The 22,551-nt window shown below is 34.0% G+C and overlaps 1 long non-coding RNA gene across 1 annotated transcript in view; it reads left to right on the top strand.

The window, feature by feature from the left end:
- The first annotated feature begins 6,802 nt into the window (after positions 1 to 6,802).
- The window catches only part of LOC126961163 (uncharacterized), a 208,536-nt gene continuing 192,787 nt past the window's right edge, over positions 6,803 to 22,551 (top strand). The window contains exon 1 of the long non-coding RNA XR_007728210.1: positions 6,803 to 6,874. This is a non-coding gene — a long non-coding RNA (uncharacterized LOC126961163). The remainder of the gene's footprint in view (positions 6,875 to 22,551) is intronic.

Raw genomic sequence — 22,551 nt, 5'->3', positions numbered from 1 at the left:
AGAAAATTTTTGCTAGAGTTGGAGAGACTCTGGGATGGGTGTGAAGTTAGAAACTATAACTGAATATGAGATGAGAAAGTGAAGAAGTCCTGTGGACCTGACTTGAAATAGAGAGGAGGACTTAGAAACGGCAGGAAGTATTTGTGATAGATGACACTGCCATTGGTAAATCAATCAATATTTTTAACCAGACTATTATGAACTCCAGGCAATTCAGCATACATAATCATCATCCTATTCAAACTAACAAAAGACCAAAGATGTAAATAGAAACAATTTTTATATAAATAATTTGTATTTTCCATCTACTACATATTTAAATTTCAACCAATACAACATTCTGAATATTTTCTGATCAGGAAATTTTAGTCAGTTATCATTGGGCTGATTGTCTAATGATACATGATATTTCATTTAGAAAAAATATTAGCAAAACACACATTTATTTCTTTATCTTTAATAGAATCTACTTTGAAAGGAGGAAAACATTCTTTATCTGGTTAGAATTGCTCTATAATTTTGTGCTCTAGTTTTTGGCAATAATGAAGAAAAGCTTTGTGAAAGCCTATGATTATTGGAGTTTTATGAGGACAAATCATGACTGATAATTTGAGGCTATTAGGTCCTTTTCATCTTGATAATTATCAGGTATTTAATATTTTGTGAACATTTCCAAATTAATCATTAATTAGTCCATTTTTGCAAGTCAGGTCAATCCTAGTACGTATTTTAGGCCTGTGTGGCGGTTCATGCCTGTAATCCCAGCACTTTGGGAGGCCCAGGCGGATGGATCACCTGAGGCCAGGAGTTTGAGACCAGCCTGGCCAAAATGGTGAAACCCTGTCACTACTGAAAACACAAAAATTAGCCGCCTATGGTGGCACATGCCTGTAATCCCAGCTACTCAGGAGGCTGAGGCAGGAGAATCGCTTGAACCCAGGAGATGCAGGTTGCAGTGAGCTGAGATCACGCCACTGCACTCCAGTCTGGGCAGCAGAGTGAGACTCTGCCTCAAAACAAAAAACAAAAAACAAAAAAACAAAAAGAAAACATGCCAAGGCAAATGACAAGCCTTTCGTAGAACTCCTTAGAGTAGATGTTCGGGAGATATTCAATACTAAAGAATAAATCAGTACTCAGTGCTGTGAAAGTTTAATAAACTTCTCCCTAATATTGTTTAGGACACTTCTGAAAAGTTTGTGGAATATTTCTGAATTAGCTTGAAAGATTGTGAGTCAAAGATGAGAATCTTTATAAAAACTGTGAACTTCACATTGCAAACATTTTTTTTTTAAAGCAGCAATAATAGACACCACTGAGCTGGTGCTATATAAACAGACTTTACAGAGTTGAAGAGGGAGAATATTTTGGTTATTTTAAACACAATGCCAAGGCAATGAATACAGTGCAAAGTGCAGAAGAGGGATTGAAAATACTTTAGAATTGCTAGAGTACTGTTAATGGAGTTAGAATTACTAGAGTACTGTTGGAATGCATACAGTATGGCAGAATGACTCTTATTGTGGAAAATTTTAATTTTCATCACTGTTAAAGAAAATCAAAAAACTCAAAAACAACCTAAGTGATTTTAAAATATGTGGTTATTTCTTTCTTTCTTTTCTTATTCCTCTACTTAGGGTTAACACCCAAGTCCTTAGGTGCCAAGATCAATAAATCCCTTTCCAGGCCGGGAACAGTGGATCACGCCTGTAATCCCAGCACTTCGGGATGCCAAGGCAGGCTGATCACCTGAAGTCAGGAGTTCGAGACCAGCCTGGCCAACATGATGAAACCCCATCTCTACTAAAAATTCAAAAAATTAGCCAGATATGGTGGCAGGCACCTGTAGTCCCAGCTACTTGGGAGGCTGAGGCAGGAGAATCACTTGAACCCAGGAGACGGAGGTTGCAGTGAGCTGAGATTGCCCACTGCACTCCAGCCTGGGCAACAGAGTGAAACTCCATTTCAAAAATAAAATTAAAAATAAAATTAAATAAAATAAATCCCCTTCCAGTTCTCATATTAATTACTCTGCTTTTCAATACTTTCTTTACTATCGGAGCACAGATTGTTTTTTCTTGTGTACTTGATTGTATCCCTAAACAATTGAAAAAAGATGTACTTCTTCTGGGATTATTAGTTGCACCTAGGGGATAGTTTTCAGGTTTTATATGCTTGGTGCAAAAGTAATTGCAGTTTTTGCTGCAATTATTTTCTGCAAGTAATGGCAAGAACCACAATTACTTTTTCAGCAACCTAATATTAATCTGCCATATTACTGTAACCAGAAGACAGTGAGTGTTTTTAAACATGAAAAGTATAATTTTATAATGACTTAAGTACCTTGTTCAATTCTATTTTTAATACTTGGTTATTTCAATTGTTTAGTTTTAAAAATTTAGAATATTTTCAATCTTTAGCTATTATGAAAAAGTCCATAATGAACATCTTCAGATGCTGCAAACTACTGAGAATATTTCCTGTATGGAAACTGAGACTACCTAGTAACCAACCTGAAAGTATGGTTTTCTTCTCATGGAAATAGATGCAATTAGCAGGTGTTACCATTGTTCTTAGAGAAAGTATGCCAGGATCTGTGTATTATTTTCAAATAATAGTTTGCATAGTTGCAATGAGAGAGTAGAACTCATTGCAATTATGAGTCATCTTTGCTTGACTTACTGATGTATGTGTACTCATCTATTTTGCTTATACAAAATAGGAAAATTTTTGTTTCTTATTGTCCTGAATAAGTTATTTTTTTCAAATTTTCAAGTTGTGATCAGAAGTCATGAGATTTATTTATTCACAAAGTAAAAAAATGAAGCAAAAATATGGATTCCCACTTTCATACCTCTGGGAATTGACACATGGCTATTCTTACAGGGACTAAGCATCAGGCCTTGACAGCCATCCTTACTGATTGGCACCATTATGATCATGAGATAGCTTAATCTTCAGTAGGGATCCACAGCTATAGCTGTGGGCCAGTCCCAGCCTACTTTCTGTTTTTGTAGGACTATTGAGTTAAGAAAAATTCTTAAATTTTTAGAGGACTGAAAGAAACACAAAGAACAATAATATTTCATGAAATAAGAAAATGAGACGATTATTCTAAGTGAAGTAACTCAGAAATGGAAAACCAAACATCGTATATTCTCATTCATAATCAGGAGCTAAGCTATGAGGACGCAAAGACATAAGAATGATATAATGGACTTTGGGTACTTGGGTGAACGGGTGGGAGGGAGGTGAGGAACAAAAGACTACACATTGGGCACAGTGTACACTGCTTGGATGATGCATGCACCAAAATCTCAGAAATCACCATTAAAGAAATGTATCCATGTAACCAAACACCACCTATTTCACAGAAACCTAATGAAATAAAAAATAAATTTAAAAATAAATAAATAATAAAAACCAATAAAATAATAAGAAAGAAAATCATATGATATTCAAATTCCAGAGTCCATAAACAAAGTGTTATTGGAACACAGCCATACTTATTTATTTTCATATTGCCTATGGCTGCTTTTTCACCACACTGCCTGTATTGAGTAGCTGCCACAGGGACCTTCTGACCTGCAAAGGTAAAGAGGTTTACTATTTACTAAAAAGTTAGACCATTTACTAAAAAGTGTGCTGCCCACTGTTCTACTTTAACTATTGGTCCTCATGTCCTTGAAGACTCTGACTATGAGGAAGTGGTAGGAATAGAAAGATTAATACCTTGCATGATTACTATCAGGACGTGAAGTGTAAGTGAAACCGTTTATTTAACTGACCTCAGTTTCTCCCTACAGTCATGTGGGTTTTAATCTGTTGTGATCACAAAAATTAAAATGCAGGAGAGCACTGAAGATAAACAGCAAAAATGACATGTACTAAAAACATGTCCTTGAGCTAACTTGATCGTTTCCTTAACCTAATTTTATGCACACATGTAAGGTATTAAAACATGTTGTGCCATTCTTATTTGTAAAAATAGGGTCAATTTTCATATCCAATTGAAGACTTTAAAAAGTACTATTTTCCCACACCCATGGCAAAATGCTTGTGTTTGTATCTGTTTCTGTGTGTGTGTATTATATACATATATTTACATGTGTGTATACATTCTTATGTGTGTATACATTCTTATGTGTGTATATATACAATATACATTCTAATTTGAAAGTTGAAAAGCTTTGTCAAGTGCTCAATTCCACTTCTTATGTATGTGTTCATCTACATTTCTTCTTTAATTTTTAATTTTATTTTAAGTTCTGGGATACATGTGCAGAACGTGCAGGTTTGTTACATAGGTATACATGTGTCTTGGTGGTTTGCTACACCTATCAACGCATCATCTAGGTTTTAAGCCCCACATGCATTAGGTATTTGTCCTATTGCTGTCCCTTCTCTTGCCCTCTAGCCCCCAACAGGCCCCAGTGTGTGATGTTCTCCTCCCTGTGTCCTTGTGTTCTCATTGTTCAACTCCCACTTATGAGTGAGAGCATGCGGTGTTTGGTTTTCTGTTCCTGTATTAATTTGCCGAGAATGATGGCTCCCAGCTTCATCCATGCCCCTGGAAAGGACATGAGCTCATTCTTTTTTATGGCTGCATAATTCCATGGTGTATATGTGCCACATTTTCTTTATCCAGTCTATCATTGATGGGCATTTGGGTTGGTTCCAACTCTTTGCTATTGTAAATAGTGCTGCAATAAATATATGTGTACATGTGTCTTTATAGTAGAATGACTTATAATCATAATGGGATTGCTGGGTCAAATGTTATTTCTGGTTCTAGATCCTTGAGGAATCACCACACTGTCTTCCACAATGATTGAACTAATTTACATTCCCACCAACAGCGTGAAAGCATTCCTATTCCTCCACAGCCTTGCCAGCATCTGACTTTTTAATAATCGCCATTCTAACTGGCATGAGATGCTATCTCATTGTGGTTTTTGATTTGCATTTCTCTAATGACCAGTGATAGTGAGCTTGTTTTCACATGTTTGTTGGCCACATAAATGTCTTCTTTTGAGAACTGTATGTTCATATCTTTCACCCACTTTTTGATGGGGTTATTTGTTTTTTTCTTGCAAATTTGTTTAAGTTCCTTATAGATTCTGGATATTAGACCTTTGTCAGATGAGTAGATTGCAAAAATGTTCTCCCGTTCTCTAGGTTGCCTGTTCACTATGATGATAGTTTCCTTTGCTGTGCAGAGCTCTTTAGTTTAATTAGATCCAATTGTCAATTTGGCTTTTGTTGGCATTGCTTTTGGTGTTTTAGTCATGAAGTCTTTGCCCATGCCTCTGTCCTGAATGATATTGCCTAGCTTTTCTTCTTGGGTTTTTATCGTTTTGGGTTTTACATTAAGTCTTTAATCCATCTTGAGTAAATTTTTGTATAAGGTGTAAGGAAGGGGTCCAGTTTCAATTTTCTGCATATGGCTAGCCAATTTTCCCAACACCATTTATTAAATAGGGAATCTTTTCCCCATTGTTTGTTTCTGCCAGGTTTGCCGGAGATCAGATGGTTGTAGATGTGTGGTATTATTTCTGAGCTCTCTGTTCTGTTCCATTGGTCTATATATCTGTTTTTGTACCAGTACTTTGCTGTTTTAGTTACTGTAAGCTTGTAGGATGGTTTGAAGTCAGGTAGCATGATACCTCTAGCTTTGTTCTTTTTGCTTAGGATTGTCTTGGCCATTTGGGCTCTTTTTGGTTCCATATGAAATTGAAAGTAGTTTTTCTAATTCTGCAAAGAAAGTCAATGGTAGTTTGATGGGAATAGCATTGAATCTATAGATAATTTTGGGCAGTTTTGCCATTTTCATGCTATTGATTCTTCGTATCCATGAGCATGGAATTTTTTTCCATTTGTTTATGTCCTGTCTTATTTTCTTGAGCAGTGTTTTGTAGTTCTCCTTGAAGAGCTCCTTCATGTCCCTTGTAAGTTGTATTCCTAGCAATTGTGAATGAGAGTTCATTCATGATTTGGCTCTCTGCTTGTCTATTGTTGATGTATAGGAAAGCTTGTGATTTTTGCATGTGGATTTTGTATCCTGAGACTTTACTGAAGTTGCTTAACAGCTTAAGGCGTTTTGGGGCTGAGACAATGAGGATTTCTAAATATACAATAACTTCATCTGCAGAGACAATTTGACTTCCTTTCTTTTTATTTGAATACCTTTCATTTCTTTCTCTTGCCTGATTACCCTGGCCAGAACTTCCAATACTGTGTTTAATAGGAGTGGTGAGGAAGCGCATTTTTGCCTTGTGCCGGTTTACAAAGGGAATGCTTCCAGCTTTTGCCCATTCAGTATGATATTCGCTATGGGTCTGTCATAAATACATTGCTTCTATAAGTGTTTCTTCAATTTTATATGTGAATTTTGATTACCCAGTCTAATCAATATTTTTATTATCACAAAAATCTCTTAAACATGGTAGAGTTAAATCTGTTATATCAAAGTCCGAAATTGTTTACTCTTAAGCTTAAGTACCACAACAGGGCACCATTTCTGTCCAATGATATTTAATAGAAATTTATCCATGCTAGTTCAGGTTGGATTTTAAGTTAGATGGGTTTGTGCTTTGTATTCTGACTTATTTTAATGACAATATATTCCACACTACCATTGAGTTCTTCTATGCCCTATCTCAAAAGTACTATTTTTTTTTTTTTTACTGAATGTTTATCTACTTGATTCATAACATTGTATATAAAAATTATACATTAATTGTTTTTATTTCACTGATTAGTATTTGAAGCATGTATTCTCTTCTCCTTTCCTTAGGTTTCCCCTAGTTTCACCTATACTTCTTCAGTAACCAACTGAAGAGAGCCATGTTATAAAAAGCTTCTCTTGGAACAGGTGAGAAATTTACCATTTTAGTCTAGTGATTTAGACACTTAAAAGGGTCTGCACGTGAGGCAGAGGTAGCTGTGTTTTGCAAAACTTTCTGTGAATATTCCTCAATTTATGGTCCAATTTTATTAGAATCCTTTGAAATTGAAATCTTTGAGGGCTGGTTCCAGCAATCTTCATTTTCAATAAGAAATACATATAATTCTTTTCCACACTAATATTTGAGCATGAGTGTATTCAATATTTTCCTTACTATCATATATAATAATATATTATTTACATTTATATAGTGAATTTGCTACCATTAAGGGATGATTCTGTATAATATTTGTTTATGTATTGCTGCAGAAATGTAAACGTAGTTCCATATTTTTTGCTTAACCATGTTGTAAATCAACAATGTCAAACATAATTCTTCAGAGTGTGTAGGTTCTAGGGAGATGCCCGATGGGCAACTGCCAGGAAGAGAGGAAAGAGGACTGAGGGGAAAGCTCACAGCTAGTATCCCACATCCTTTGACCCTTAAATCAATTCTGTTCTGATTCATTGTACACATTTAGATACTTCTTGTATGTTTTATATTCCATATAAGAATTATTTGGGATACAGTGTTCTGCTGTTAGAGGGGAAAAGTTTGAAAAGCACTAGAAAGCCACCTCATTTTACTTTTAAATCTATGAATGTTATTCTTTCAGAAGACAAAAATGTGTTCATTGCTTTGAATTGGTTGGCACTACTAAAATCTACCTGGGCAGAAGCACAGGCAGAAGCATTACATTTGATATTTCAAGCCATGTTTAGTTCAGTCAGTAGTTTTCATATTTTCACGTTTCTGAATCAGAACAAGTGCTTTGAAATCACCATGGCAATCACAACTGCCTAGATATGAGTCTGATGATTAGGAGTGTGTCAAGATCTTCAGAGATGCTTTCTCGTATATTATTAAAGACTGCAGATGCAGATTCTCTCCAGTAGATTTTCTATATATATGTATATATTTTAAATTATAGTATTTTTTTTACTGCTGCAAGATAGTAATATTTGTTAAAAATTTTAGAAAAACTGTAAGCTAATTTTACCACACAGAAATAAGGGTTCTATACTTTTTGCTATTTGCATGAATGTACAGTTTTTTATTGTGTGTACATTCACTTTATAAAATATATTTCACGTATTTCCCCATATATTTCATTAAAAATGAAGAATACATTTTCAAAACCCATACTGTATAAAAGATATTTTATTTATACATACTTTAAATAAATATGCCGTTATCACCAAAAATGTCATCATGTCTCTTTTAAGACATACTTTTTCATTTAGCAAAAATATCTTTCTATATCAATCAAGTTTGATTTATCATATTATTTTCACAGGCTGCATTATCATCCATCATATTGATGTGCCTCAATTTATTTAGGTGTTTACATCTTATTTGAAATTCAGATTGTCCCCATTGCTTGCTTCACTATTATAAAGACTGATTTGATACACATATATTTTATATATATTTAAAAATATTATATTAAATACAGTTGTGAGAGTACAATTATATGATTAAAAATATGTATATATTTTATTTTTTTCAGAATGCCTTGTTAATGCATCCCAGATAGGTTATCCCAGTTTGCACTCTCACCAATGATTAATAATGTTGAAGGTAGGCTTGGATTCCAATTGAAAAGGGATAATAATAACAAAATAATGGTTTAAAACATTATTGTGTTTTGTTGACAGACTATCCAGGATTTGGTAAAAAAAAAAAAAAAAAAAAAAAAAAAATCATTGGTTTAAGAAGCTTTTTCCCTTAAATAGCACCCATTAGAAAAATAATAATTTTAAAGAGTAAATTATATATTTGATAGAAAGATAATTTCAGTAAAAACTACCCTAATAGATACAGAATGACTTTTTAATACAAAATTCCAATATATTTTATAGTGTTTAAGTAATATCACTTTCTTTTTTTTTCTTTTTTTCTTTTTTTGCTGTGCTTTGTTACCTGCAATACAGAATGGTATTAGTATTAATTGGATGTCAACCTCATTGCTAATCAAAACATATAAATGGAAAAACATTCTGGTAGATATTGGTAGAAAAAAGGTCATTTAGAAAAATAATTTCTTTCTGCCTCTTAATTACCTCTCCCTTTTAATAACCCTAGCATGCAAACACATGTAAATGTGGAGTTATACCTTTTAAAATTCAAGTTGGTAAACTACGTTATTGTAGTAAGAAACTTTGAGCTCTCTTGTTGCTAATTAGACAAGGTATTAAAGTAACTCTCTGAAGGGAAAAAGGTATTTTTATAGGTCTTAAATTGACCTAAATATGTGGAAAATATCCTAGAGTGGGTATCCTTAGAATTGTAATTCTAAATAGGTTTTCTACATAGGTATCAGCCTGTTAGAATTTTCATCAATGAAGATTTGTCATTTCCTATTAACTGTTCCTTCACTTTTGTAAGCAAACAGCATTAAATCTGTTACACTGTTGTAGCTGGTTTCACTTTTGCCTCGTTGTTTATTATCTTTAGGTCACAGTGAATATATAAAGGACATTTTACATAACAAATATGATATATTAACTATTCATCAGATAAGAACAATTTGTATTAGTTACATGTAAAAAGTTCTTATATATTAGTTTTAATAATTCTGAAGCCAAAATATTTTAATGATAAAGAAAATTGTCTTTACATTTTTGCAAGGCCATTTCTTTGTTCTACCATCAAGTGTATGATCTAAAATAAAGTTGCCCAACTGATTTAGGAAAGAGACTAAAATAGAAAGGAGAAATAATTAATTATGCTTTCATCACTGTAATATGTTGTATTTCACAACTTTTGAAAGCAAGAGGAGGGTCTTCAATTGTGAGAAAAAATAATTAACCACACTATATACCTCATTACAAATAGTGATGAGGACACACACACACACACACACACATCTATATATATATTTGTCATGAGTATGTAGAAGCATGTTTATCAGGATTCTGGAATGGGCCTACTTGTTTAGTGTTGGTCTAAATATACAACTGATATACTGCTTCTAAATACTTGTGAATGGTCTCTCTAAACTACGCAAAAGTAAGTTGAAAAGCACCAAGTTTCCCAGAATAGAGCACAGTAACCTAGGTTTGTGTGTATGATGGCAAACGTGCATGTGTGTCAGTATGTGTGTGTTTCAGTTGCTTAGTACAAGCTTTGTCACTCCTTGGTATAGTTACAAGGAGGAATATACACATTTGTGCAGGTGGAAACCAGTCCTATACCCTCATTTTTATGGGAGATCTATTGGGATGTATCAGAGCAGAAAATAATAATAATGAGTCCCTTGAAATAAAATAAGTCCCAGAGATCCAGAAAAGGGCATAAAAGCCCAGGAATGGGTGTGTGTGGGGAGGAATGATATAATGATCATGGTAGGTTTTTTGATTCATGGCAAGTGACAGATAATGAAAATGTTCTCTGGGTTTAGCCATTTTAGTATAGAGTGAACCCTTTGGAAAAAAAAATAATTAAATTTATTGAGGAAGAGCTGAAAGAATGATAAACCACAGCACAAATGTAAGACATCTGAGTTACTTCTGAGGATGAGTCTTTAGGAGGAATTTCATGTGGCAGTGAGAATCAGTGTCTCTATTTAACTGAAGAGTTTGTGGTGCACTCACAGGAGAACTGAGTCCCTCAGGCTGGGGTTCTTGAATTATTGAAAGAGTTGGAGAAGCCATCTCTTGTATTAGTAAAGTTGATTACACTAATTTTATAGAAAACTATACATGAAAATTTTAATTAATAGGTGATGGGTTAATAACAGTGGCTAAATAAAAGTTATCATATAATACCATGTAATAGCATTACTTGGGAAATAATGAGAGATCTGACATTTAGGATCTGTCAGGAAATCTGGCAAGTCTCTTTTTATCTGCATCCTTGCCACATAAAGTCAATATCTGCATGTGTTTCAGTGTTAAACGAGTTAATTTCTTGGAGCAGAGAATTTTGTGAGAATAGACATATTTATCATTGCTTGTGGGTCTCATTTCACTGAGATATTTGATAACGTCATTTTAAAATGGTGCATCCTTTTAGTTGTATGGCCATTCTTACAATGACACTCCACACTCTATTCTCTTGTTAATTGTAGGAAAAATAGGAGACACATTTGAGTCTTTAAGTAATATAAAGTGAGTAAACAGCAGGACAAAAAAGTGCCATATCTTTGAAATTGTTCTTAAAATTTAGGTTTTATTTTAAAATTCAGGAAGAATTTTCTATATCCAAAGGCAAATGGTGTAGGTGTCCATTAAACAAAACAAAATAAAACAGGCCAAGGGCAGTGGCTCAGGTCTATAATCCCAGCACTTTGGGAGGCCAAGGCGGGATGATTGCTTGAAGCCAGGAGTTTGAGATCAGCTTGGGCAACACAGTGAGACCCTATCTCTATTAAAAACTTTAAAAAATATTATCCAGGTGTGATGGCACATGTTTGTAGTCCCAGCTACTCAGGAGGCTGAGTTGGGAGGATCACTTGTACCTAGGAGTTTGAGGCTGTGGCAAGCTATGATTGTGACATTGCACTGCAGCCTGAGTGACAGAGTAAGACCTAATTTCTTAAAAAATACAAACATGAAAACAAAAGAAACACACAGAGTGACACCAACAAAATGGCAAAATAAAATTTTCCCAGAACTCAACCCCTCACAGAAACATCAAGTTGAATAAACATGGATGCATGAGAATAACTTCATAAGTGCCAAGGAATCCAGATGACAGATGGCGACACATATGGGGATCACAAAATAAGAAAAGACTCACTGAAGATGGTAGGAAGGGCAGATTCACATTACCCATGTCATCTTTTCCCCAAGCCCATGCAGCACAGTGAGAAGACAGATATCCTATGTGTGAGAAAAAGAGAATAAAATGAGCACCCAGCTTTGCCACAGACTCTAGGACCAGGCCTACCCCAGTGTACCCTGGTGCCAGGCTGGTTTTTGCAGACCCAGGCTGTAAGCCTTACCCCTGTATACTCAGGCTCTAGGCCTACCCCATATCTTCAGGCTCCATTTCCACTTCAGCACCAGGCAAGTTCCCATGATTCAGGGTCCTGGTCACCCTGTAAAAATCCAACCCTTTTAACCCCAGGCTTCAGGCCATCCCCTGAAGACCCGAGTTCTAGGTTTGTAGCTGTATGAGGCAAGCCTAGGCACCAGGTCACAGGCCAATCCCTAAAGATACAATTTCCAGGACCACCCCAGCACCAGGCCTGCCTGCTCAATGGCCCAGGCATCAGGCCCACCCAACAGAAAACTTCAGCAGTAAGCCCACTTGCAGATCCTGCCAGTCAGACAGCCCAAAATCTCTGGACAGGCTGCTTGGTGAATGGCTTTCTCTGCCAAAGACATAGATGATTTAAAAGCAGCAAGAAAAAATGATTCATCACCTGCAAGGGAAATCCCATAAGACTATCAGTAGGTTCCTCAGCAGAAACCTGGTAGGCCAAGAGAGAGTAGGATTATAAAATTAAAATATTGAAAGAAAGAAATTGTCAGCTGGGTGCAGTGGCTTACACCTGTAATCAGAGCAGTTTGGGAGGCTGAGGCTGGCAGATCAGGAGGTCAGGAGTTCAAGACCAGCCTAGCCAACATGGTGAAACCCTGCCCCTACTAAAAATACAAAGATTAGCTGGGAGTAGTGGAATGCACCTGTAATCCCAGCTAGTCAGGAAGCTGAGGCAGGAGAATTACTTGAACCTGGGAGTCAGAGTTTACAGTGAGCCAAGATCATGCCATTGCACTCCAGCTCTGGGCAACAGAGCAGGACTCTGTCTTGTAGAAAAAGAAAAAAAGAAAAGAAACTGTCAACCAAGGTTACTGTACTGGGAAAACTGCCATTAAGAAATGAAGAAGAGATAAAGACTGTCCTAGACAAAAACTAAAAGTATTCAACATCACTAGACCTGCCTTTCAAGAAATGCTAAAAGGAGTTCTTCAAGTTGAAATGAAAAGAAACTAATTAACAACTTGATAACATATGAAAGTATAAAACTCACTGCAAAAGTATGAATATAGTCAAATTCAGAATACTGTAATGGTGGTTTGTAAATCACATTTAATTCTATTATAAAAGCCTTAAACATATTAAAAATCACTAAAGATACAATAATTTGTTGATTGATACATGGTATAAAAATATGTAAATAATGGCATCAATAACATAAAGTGTGGAGGGAAGAGAAGTTAAAATGTAGAGTTTCTGTATGCAATCAAACTTATCAACTTAAAAGAGATTATTATGACTATAATAAGTTTTATGTAAGAGTCATAATAATGATAAAAAAAAAAATCCTGTAATGGATACACAAAAAAACAGAAGAACAAAGCATACTACTACAAAAATGATCAAATAACAAAAGAAGACAATAAGAGACAAAACACGGAACAAAGGAACTATAAAACAAAAACCAATTAACAAAAACGGCGATAGTAAGTTATTCCTAACAATTCATGTAATGTGTATGGATAATATTCTCCAATTAAAAGACATAGAATGTTGAATGGATGAAAATGCAAAATCCAATTATATGCTGCCTACAAGAGATTCATTTTAGCTTTAAGGACATATACAGGTTTTAAATAAAGAGTAGAAACAAGATATTTCATGCAAATGGTAACCAGAAGAGAGAATGGGGTGACTATACTGATCTAAGACAAAATAGATGCTGTGTCAAAAACTGTCACAAGAGACAAACAAGGTCATAATATAATAATAATGGGGTCAATTTATTGTGAAGCTAAAATAATTATAAATATATTTGCACCCAATATTGGAGAACCTGTGTATATAATACCAATGCTAACAGACCTAAAAGGGGGAAACAGAAAGCAATGCAATAATAGTAAAGATTTTATAACCCACCTTCACAATGAGTAGAGTATCCAGAAAAAATCACAGGGAAGCAGTGAACTTGAACCACAGTTGACCTAATTAACATAATAGATATACATAACTTTTCATCAATAGTAGCATAATACACACTCTTTTCACAAACACATAAAAATATTTTCAAGGATAGATAATATGTTATGCCACAAAACAAGTCTTCATAAATTTTAAAAAATTGAAGGTATATCAAATGTCTTTTCTGGCAACAATGGCATGAAACTAGAAAATTCACAAATATATGAAAATCAAACAATACACTATTGAACAACTAATGGGACAAAGAATAAATGAAAAAGGAAAACAAAATGTTTATTAACACAAATGGAAATGGAAACACAGCATATACTGAAACTTATGGGATGTAGCAAAAACAGTTCTAAGAGGGAAGTTTGTAACAATAAATGCCTGTATCAAGAAAAATACTCTCAAATAAATGATCTAACTGTATACCTCAAGGAACTAGAAAAAGAAGAGCAAAGGCCAAAGTTAGTAGATGGAAAGAAATAATAAAGATAAAGCAGAAATAAACAAAAAAGAGACTTAAAAAATTAAAACAGTTTAAAAAACTAACAATTGGTTTTTTGAAAAGATGAACAAAACAGAAAAACCTTTATTTACACTGTAAAATGAAAGAAAATTCAAATAAATAAAAATATTGGCCAGCTGCAGTGGCTCATGTCTGTAATCTCAGCACTTTGGGAGTTTGAGGTGGATGGATCACTTGAGGTCAGGAGTTTGAGACCACCTGGCCAACATGGTGAAACCCTGTCTCTACTAAAAATACAAAAATTATCCAGGCATGGTGGTGCATGCCTGTAATCCCAGCCACTTGGTAGGCTGAGGCACAAGAATTGATTGGACTCAGGAGGCAGACGTTGCAGTGAACTGAGAGTGCACCACTGCACTCCAGCCTGGGTGACAGAGGGAGACTCTATCTCAAAATATATATTTACGTTTAATAAAATGTGTAATGGTTAATGAAAGAGAAGACATTACAAGTGATACTACAGCAACATAAAGGAACATAAGAGATTACTATGAACCATTAATGTGGCAGCAATTTGGATAAATTAGAGGAAATAAATAAATTACTAGAAACATAAAACCTAAGAAGAGTAAATCATGAAGAAATGGAAAATTTGAACAGCCAGTAATGGGTAAGAAGATTGAATCTGAAATTAAAAAGCTACCATCAAAGAAAAGCCCAGAACCTGATGAATTTATTGGTGAATTCTACCAAACATTTAAAGAATTAACACCAATTCTAAAACACTTCCCCCAATACTGAAGAGAACGCTTCCAAATTCCTTTTATGAGGTGTATTACTCCAAGTTATCTTAGGAGGACAGAACTAACACATACCTATATATAAAATATTTAATATATATAATACTTAATAAACTCTTCTTTATATATATTATAGATGTTCAAAGGCAGGGAGCATCCAGCATGGGAGAAAAATATAGGCTGGGAGGTTAGGCCCATCTCTCCTTTTTCTGGCTGCTTTATATTCGATGGAAGCTGATTAGATTTGCCCAGCAGATTAGATCTGCCTCCCCAGCCCACTGACTCCAGTGTTAATATCTTTTGGCAACATCCACACAGACACACCCACGATTAATACTTTGTATCCCTCCATCCAATCAAGTTGACACAGTATTAACTATCACATGAGGTAAGCATTATTATGATTTCAAAGTCAGACAAGGACACTAAAATAAAGGAAATTACAGGCTAATATTGCTGCTGATGGAAAAATCCTCAACATAATACTAGCAAAGAAAATTCAGCAGCACATTTAAAGGATGATACACCATGATCAATTTTGATTTACCCCCAGGATGCAATGACAGTTTGCTATAGTTTGGATATTTGATCCTCCAAACCTCATATTGAAATTTGAGTCCCAATGCTGAAAGTAGGGCCTAGAGAGAAGTGTGTGGGTCATGGGGAAGGATCCCTCATGAAGAGTTTTAATGCCCTCCTTGATGGGGCATGGGGTGGGATGAGTGAGTTCTCACTCATTAGTTCCCATGAGAGACAGTTGTTAAAAAAGAACCTGGCATCTCCCTCTCCTTCCTCTCTGTCTTCCTCTCTCACTATGCGATCTCTATATATGCCTGCTTCTCTTCACCTCCCACCATGAGTGGAAGTAGTCTGAGGCTCTCAACAGAAGCAGATGCTGGTACCGTACTTCTTGTACAGCCTGCAGAACAGTGAGCCAAATAATCCTCTAACTTATCCAGCCCTAGGTATTTCTTTATAGAAATACAAATGGACTAAAACATGGCTTAATATATGCAAACCGATAGATGGGATACAAGACATTAAAAGAATGAAGGGTAAAAATCATATAGTAATTGCAATAGAAAACAGAGGAAAACATTTAACAAAATTCAGCTCCTTTCATAATAAAAACTCTCAAATTAGGAAGAAAAGGGAACTACCTGAACACAATAAAGCTCACAATTTTCTGGGTTATATGACAAGTCCATGACTAACATCATTCTCAATGGTTAAATGCTGAAAGCTTTTCCTCTAAGATCGGGAACATACAAGGATGCCCACTTTTACCACTACTGTTCAACATAGTGAAAGTTCTAGCTGGAGAAATTAGTCTCCCTCTCTCTCTCTTTCTATATATATATATTTTATGTTCAATAAAATGCTTAATAGTTAATGAAATAAAAGACATTTATATATAAGTGTATATTTGTATGTATAAATATATAAATATTTATGGTTTCAGGTCTTACATATAAGTCTTTGATTCACTTTGATTCACTTTGATTCGCTTTGCCTTAATTCATATCTTTATATAAATCATTTGATTTATATATTTGTATATATAAATATGTATTCAACACATATGTATATATAAAACATATATTTATATATACAAATATATAAATCAAGTGATTTATATAAAGATATGAATATATGTTAATATATATGTTAACATATATTTATATATACCTATATATGGCTATATATATTTTTATATATATATTTGGTTATAAATATATATTAACCTATATATTTGGATATATATGAAATATATAACTTATATATTGATATATGCCATATTTTATATATATACACAAATAAAAGGCAAATTTTACTTCTTGAATTAAAAATATATTACAACATATATATCACAATCAGATAAGAAAATAAGTAAAGTTGACTCTGTTTGCAGATGATATTATCTCAATATAGAAAATTCTAAAGGCTACCTTACTGTTAGAATAAAAAAATGAATTCAGTACATTTGGAGGATACAAAATAACACAAATATTCTCTTGTATTTTTTATACACTAACAACCAACCATCTGAAAAGTAAATCAAGAAAACTATATCATTTATAACAGTATAAAAATAAAATACTTGGAAATAAATTTAACTAAGGAGATGAAAAATCTGTACACTGAAAACTATAGAACGCTGATAAATTGTGTAATGCAAAAATAAATGGAAATATATCCTGAGTTCATGAGTTGGAAGAGTTAATATTATTAAAATGTTAGTACTACCTGAAGTGATTTATAGATTTAATGTAATCTATCATCTATAATGATAATCCTTATCAACATTTCAGTGGCATTTTTTATAGAAGTAGAAAAATTTTTCTGGAAATAAAAAAGACCCTAAATATCCAAATCAATTTTGAGGAAAAAAAAAAAAGAAAGCTGAAGCATCATACTTTTCATCACACTTTTTGAATTAAAACTCTACTACAACATTATATTAATTGAAACAGTTTGGTACTGTCATGAAAACAGACATACACTAACAGAAGAGAATAGACTGCCCCAAAATAAATCTGTACATTTATGTTTGCTTTATCTTCACCAAGGATACCAATAACATACAATAGGAAAAGGATAGTCTCTTCAATAAATGATTTTAGGTAAACTGGATATTCACATGTACTATTGTTTGTCCTTTCCAAAACTCATGTTGGATTTTAATTGCCATTGTGATAGTATCAAAAGGTGGAACATTTTAAGAGGTAAATAGGTCAAGATAGTTATGCTTTCATGAATGGATTAATGCCATTATGGTCAGAGTAGGCTCCCCCCATTTTCTCTCTGTCCTGCACAATTTCTGCCTTTTTCTCTTTCAGCCATGGGATGATGCAACAAGAAAGCCCTCACCAGATAGCTAAGCAGGTGCCAGCACCACACCTTAGGACTTCCTAGCTTCCAGAAGCATGAGTTAAATAAATATTTTTTTCTTTATAAATTACTCAGGCTGTGGCACTATATTATAGCAGCAGAAAATCTAAGGCCACATAAAACTTAATAAAATTGACTCCCCTTTTCTCACAGCATATCAATGTAAAGTAAATCAATGACTTAAATGTAGGACCTGCAACCATAAAACTACTAGAAGAAAACATATGAGAAATGCTCCTTAACATTGGTGTGGGTTATGATTTTTGAAAATGAACTTAAAAGCACAAGTAATAACATCAAAAATGGATAAATGAAATTTTATCAAATTAGAAAGCTTCTTCAGAGCAAAGAAAACAAAAAAGTGAATAGACAAGTCATAGAATGCGAGAAAATATTCATGAATCATACATGGGGCTTAATTCAAAAGAAATAAAAACTCAAATAATTCAACAGAAAAAAAGAAAAACAATAACTCATTTAAAAGAAGTTTTTCAAAGGAAGACATACACATTATTAACAGCTGTATTAAAGGTGCTCAACTGTCACTAAACATTAGGGAAATGCAAATTAAAACTACAATAAGTTGTTATCTCACATCCGCTAGAATGGCTATTATAAACTGACAAAACAACAATTGTTGGCAAAGACATGCAGTAAAGGGAACTCTTGTAGATTATTAAGGGGAATGTAAATTAGTCAACTATTATAGAAAACTGTATGGAGGTTTCTCAAAAACGTAAACAAACAAACAAACAAAAACTACATGTGACCTAGCTATCTGCCTCCTGGGTATATATCTGAAAGAAATTAATTCAGTATGATGAAGAGATATCTGCATTCCCATGTTCATTGCAGCATTATTCACAACAGCCAAGATATGTAAGTAACTCGAGTGTCCATCAGTGTAATAAAGAAAATGTGGTATACATACACAATGGAATATTATTTAGCCTTAAAAATGAAATTCTGTCATTTGTGACAACATGGATAAAACTGGAGTACATTATGCTAATGCATCAATCAAGCACAAAAAGACAAATAACACACGATATCACTTATATGTGGAATGTAGAAATATCAGACTAATAGAAACAGAGAGTAGAATGGTGGTTGCCAGTGAATTTGGGGACTGGGGAAATGATGAGATCTTGGTCAAAGGATACACACTTTCAGTTATGCAGGATGAATATATTCTGGAGATATACTACAGCATGCTGACTGTTATGGTTTGGGTGTGTCCCCACCCAAATCTCTCCTTGAATTGTAATAATTCCCGTGTGTCAAGGGCAGGGCCTGGTGGAGATAATTGGATCATGGGGGCAGTTTGCTCCATACTGTTCTCATGATAGTGAATAAGTCTCACGAGATAGGGTAGTTTTATAAATGGGAGTTTCCCTGCACAAATTCTCTTTCCTGCTGCCATGAAAGATGGAACTTAGCTCCTCATTTGCCTTCGACCTTGATTGTGAGGCCTTCCCAGCCATGTGGAACTGTGAATCAATTAAACTTCTTTCCTTTATAAATTACTCAGTCTCAGGTATGTCTTTATTAGCAGCATAAGAACAAACTAATATGGTGACTATAGTTAATAATACTGTATTGTATACTTGAAATTTGCTAAGAGTGTAGATCTTAAATATTCTCACCACAAAAAAATAAGGTGACTATGTGAGATTTTGGATATGATAATTAGCTGGATTGTAGAATTTCACAATGTGTATATATACGTAAGTATCACACTGTAAACCTCAAATATGTATATTTTTAATTTGTTAATTATACCTCAACAAAGCTGGAAAATGATGAACAAAGTACAAATAGTCAAACTTAATCTTCAGTATTGGTTTGGAGTTGTATAGACAGCGGAGAAAAAGATAAAGGCTATGTCTCACAGACTCTTCTTGGAAATGTGAAATAGGAGAACTTATATGATATTAGAACTTATATGATATCAGAGAAGGCATAGGCATACACACAGAGTGATTAGCTTTCTGCATTCAATGGTGTCTCAGTATTAAAAAATGTATTAACGTATTTTGTCACATCAACAAGTTCAAAGACTGAAATCAAGACGACCTGAATAGATACTGCAAGGGCACTTGATAAATACAAATTCCCTCCTAAACTGAAAAAATGTAAAATAGAAACAAGTCTCTCCTTTAATATGATGAAAGATATTTATTTCAAAACAATAGCTAGTATATTTTTTGTTGTTGTTGTTTTTGTTTTTGTTTTTTTGAGACGGAGTCTCGCTCTATCGCCCAGGCTGGAGTGCAGTGGCCGGATCTCAGCTCACTGCAAGCTCCGCCTCCCGGGTTTACGCCATTCTCCTGCCTCAGCCTCCCGAGTAGCTGGGACTACAGGCGCTCGCCACCTCACCCGCTAGTTTTTTGTATTTTTTAGTAGAGACGGGGTTTCACCATGTTCGTCAGGATTGTCTCGATCTCCTGACCTCGTGATCCACCCGTCTCGGCCTCCCAAAGTGCTGGGATTACAGTATCTTAATTACTAGTGAAACACTAAGAATGTTACTATTAAACTTGGGACTAAGACAAGGATGATTATGTTCTGCAGTGATTAACTTTATTTGAAAATCATTCCCTGACACAGCTTACACACAAGGTGGGAAAGACAGTATAAGAAAAAATTTGAAATGATTTACATTTAACATGCTTAAAAATAGAGAATCCCTGAAAATATTAAGACTTCTAAAAATATTGGGTAAAATAAATAATTATTAAAATATTCAACAGCTGCTTCTAGCACTGCCCTACCCAAATTTAGAAAATATAATGAGCAAAAAAGATTGCATATACAGTATTTTATTAAGTAGTTGTTAAGGTCTATAGGAATGCTCTAAAAATTGCAGTGACTGGCATAAATGAGGACTTTATATTTCTCAAAGGGAAGATTCAATAATTTTAAAAAGTCAGCTTTTACCAATTTTTACTTTTTAATTTAATTACAATAAAAGGAAATCACATTTTAATTAGTAAAGTGATTTTAAAATGTTCTAGCATGAAATATATGTGAGAATAACAAAAGTATAAACATACTCTTCCAAATGTCAAAATTAATATAAAACTAGAACAATGAAACATTGTGACCATGGCACAGAAATAGATAGATAATTGGAACAGAGTAAGAAGTTCACATAGCAATTGGAAGACATATAAACATTTCAGTTTGTCTTGAATTATCATTTCAGATCAGTGCAGGATTTTGTGCATTCATAAGTAGTGTTATGACAAGTACTTAGAAATATAAATAAAATAAGTAAATAAATAAGTAAGTAAATAGAGTTTAGAACAGAATCTCTCACCATATACCAACACAATTTCTAAAAGATTTAAAACTCCTTATAGTGGATTCTTTCATAAAAACACCAGAAACACATAGGTGATTATCTGGTCTCAGGATGAATAAGGCTTTTAAACAGGACAATAAAAAACATAAACAATAGACATTATGGGGAAAATTAGATGCTATATAAAATAAAAATCTATCACTTATCAAACCTCAACATAAAAGGAAGTTATTGGAGAAATAAATACTGATGAAAATAATTGGAATATGTATGTGAGATAATAGGTTAGCTATCCTTAACACCAAAGATGGAAATGGATAATTTGTTAATTGAAAAATATAATTTTTCATTATTTTGAAATATAATGTTTATCCTCAGAAATGAAGAAATTCATTTAATACAGCAAGTCTATGTCCTATCTTACTTGAGTATTCGGTTTTCTTTCATATGGAAATCCAAATTTGGGAACTCATGATGATTTTACTGCATTTATAGCCCTTTCCCCTCTAAATTAAATTACAAAAAGAGAGTACTAAAAGGCCTAAAGCTTGTCTTCACTCATCTCTGAATTATGTCCCTTTTAATGATTATATAATTCTGGACAAATGTCAGATAACGTTCTCACTGAAAAAAAAAAAAAAACAAAAAAAAAAACAAGCTTTCTATAGAAATATGGCTTATATTTTACTATTTTACTAGGAATCACAACACATTTTTAAATGAATGATTATCTTTCCTTTTTTTTTGCCAAAATAAAAATCAGGCAGAATCCTATTTTTATTAAAATAAAAGGACCTTAGCATTTCTGAATTCTAGTTAAAATGGAAGCTTTTTGCTACGACGTATGTGGAGAGTTCAGTGCCTTGCTTATTTTAGCTCTTTCTTGTTACACTTAGTAATATTACATGCCCATTTTACATTTGCAAACAGTTATTTGAACTGCATTATACAGAAAAGACAGGAGTGTCTAGGAGAGGGTAAATCCAGGCCTGTCTGCAGAGTTGAATGTGGCAGCAGCATCTGCTCTGCTGCTACTCTCAGAGCAGTGCTCTTCTACTCTTGCACTAAACACATATTTTACTTTGATGTTCATACCCATCAGCTATGGCCCCCTCTCCATTCTCAACACCACAGGAATTCTAATTTCTTACTTTTACACTGAATACTTTGGCACCAGACTCTTTGCCTCGTCATCCTTGTAACTCAATATGTGAACCATTTGTTGAACTTACTAGCCCCTCAGGT

This window comes from Macaca thibetana, chromosome 8, assembly GCF_024542745.1.
Source record: "Macaca thibetana thibetana isolate TM-01 chromosome 8, ASM2454274v1, whole genome shotgun sequence".
Taxonomy (NCBI): domain Eukaryota; kingdom Metazoa; phylum Chordata; class Mammalia; order Primates; family Cercopithecidae; genus Macaca; species Macaca thibetana.
Note: the sequence above shows the minus strand (reverse complement) of the source record. Positions and strands in the feature narration are given on the sequence as shown.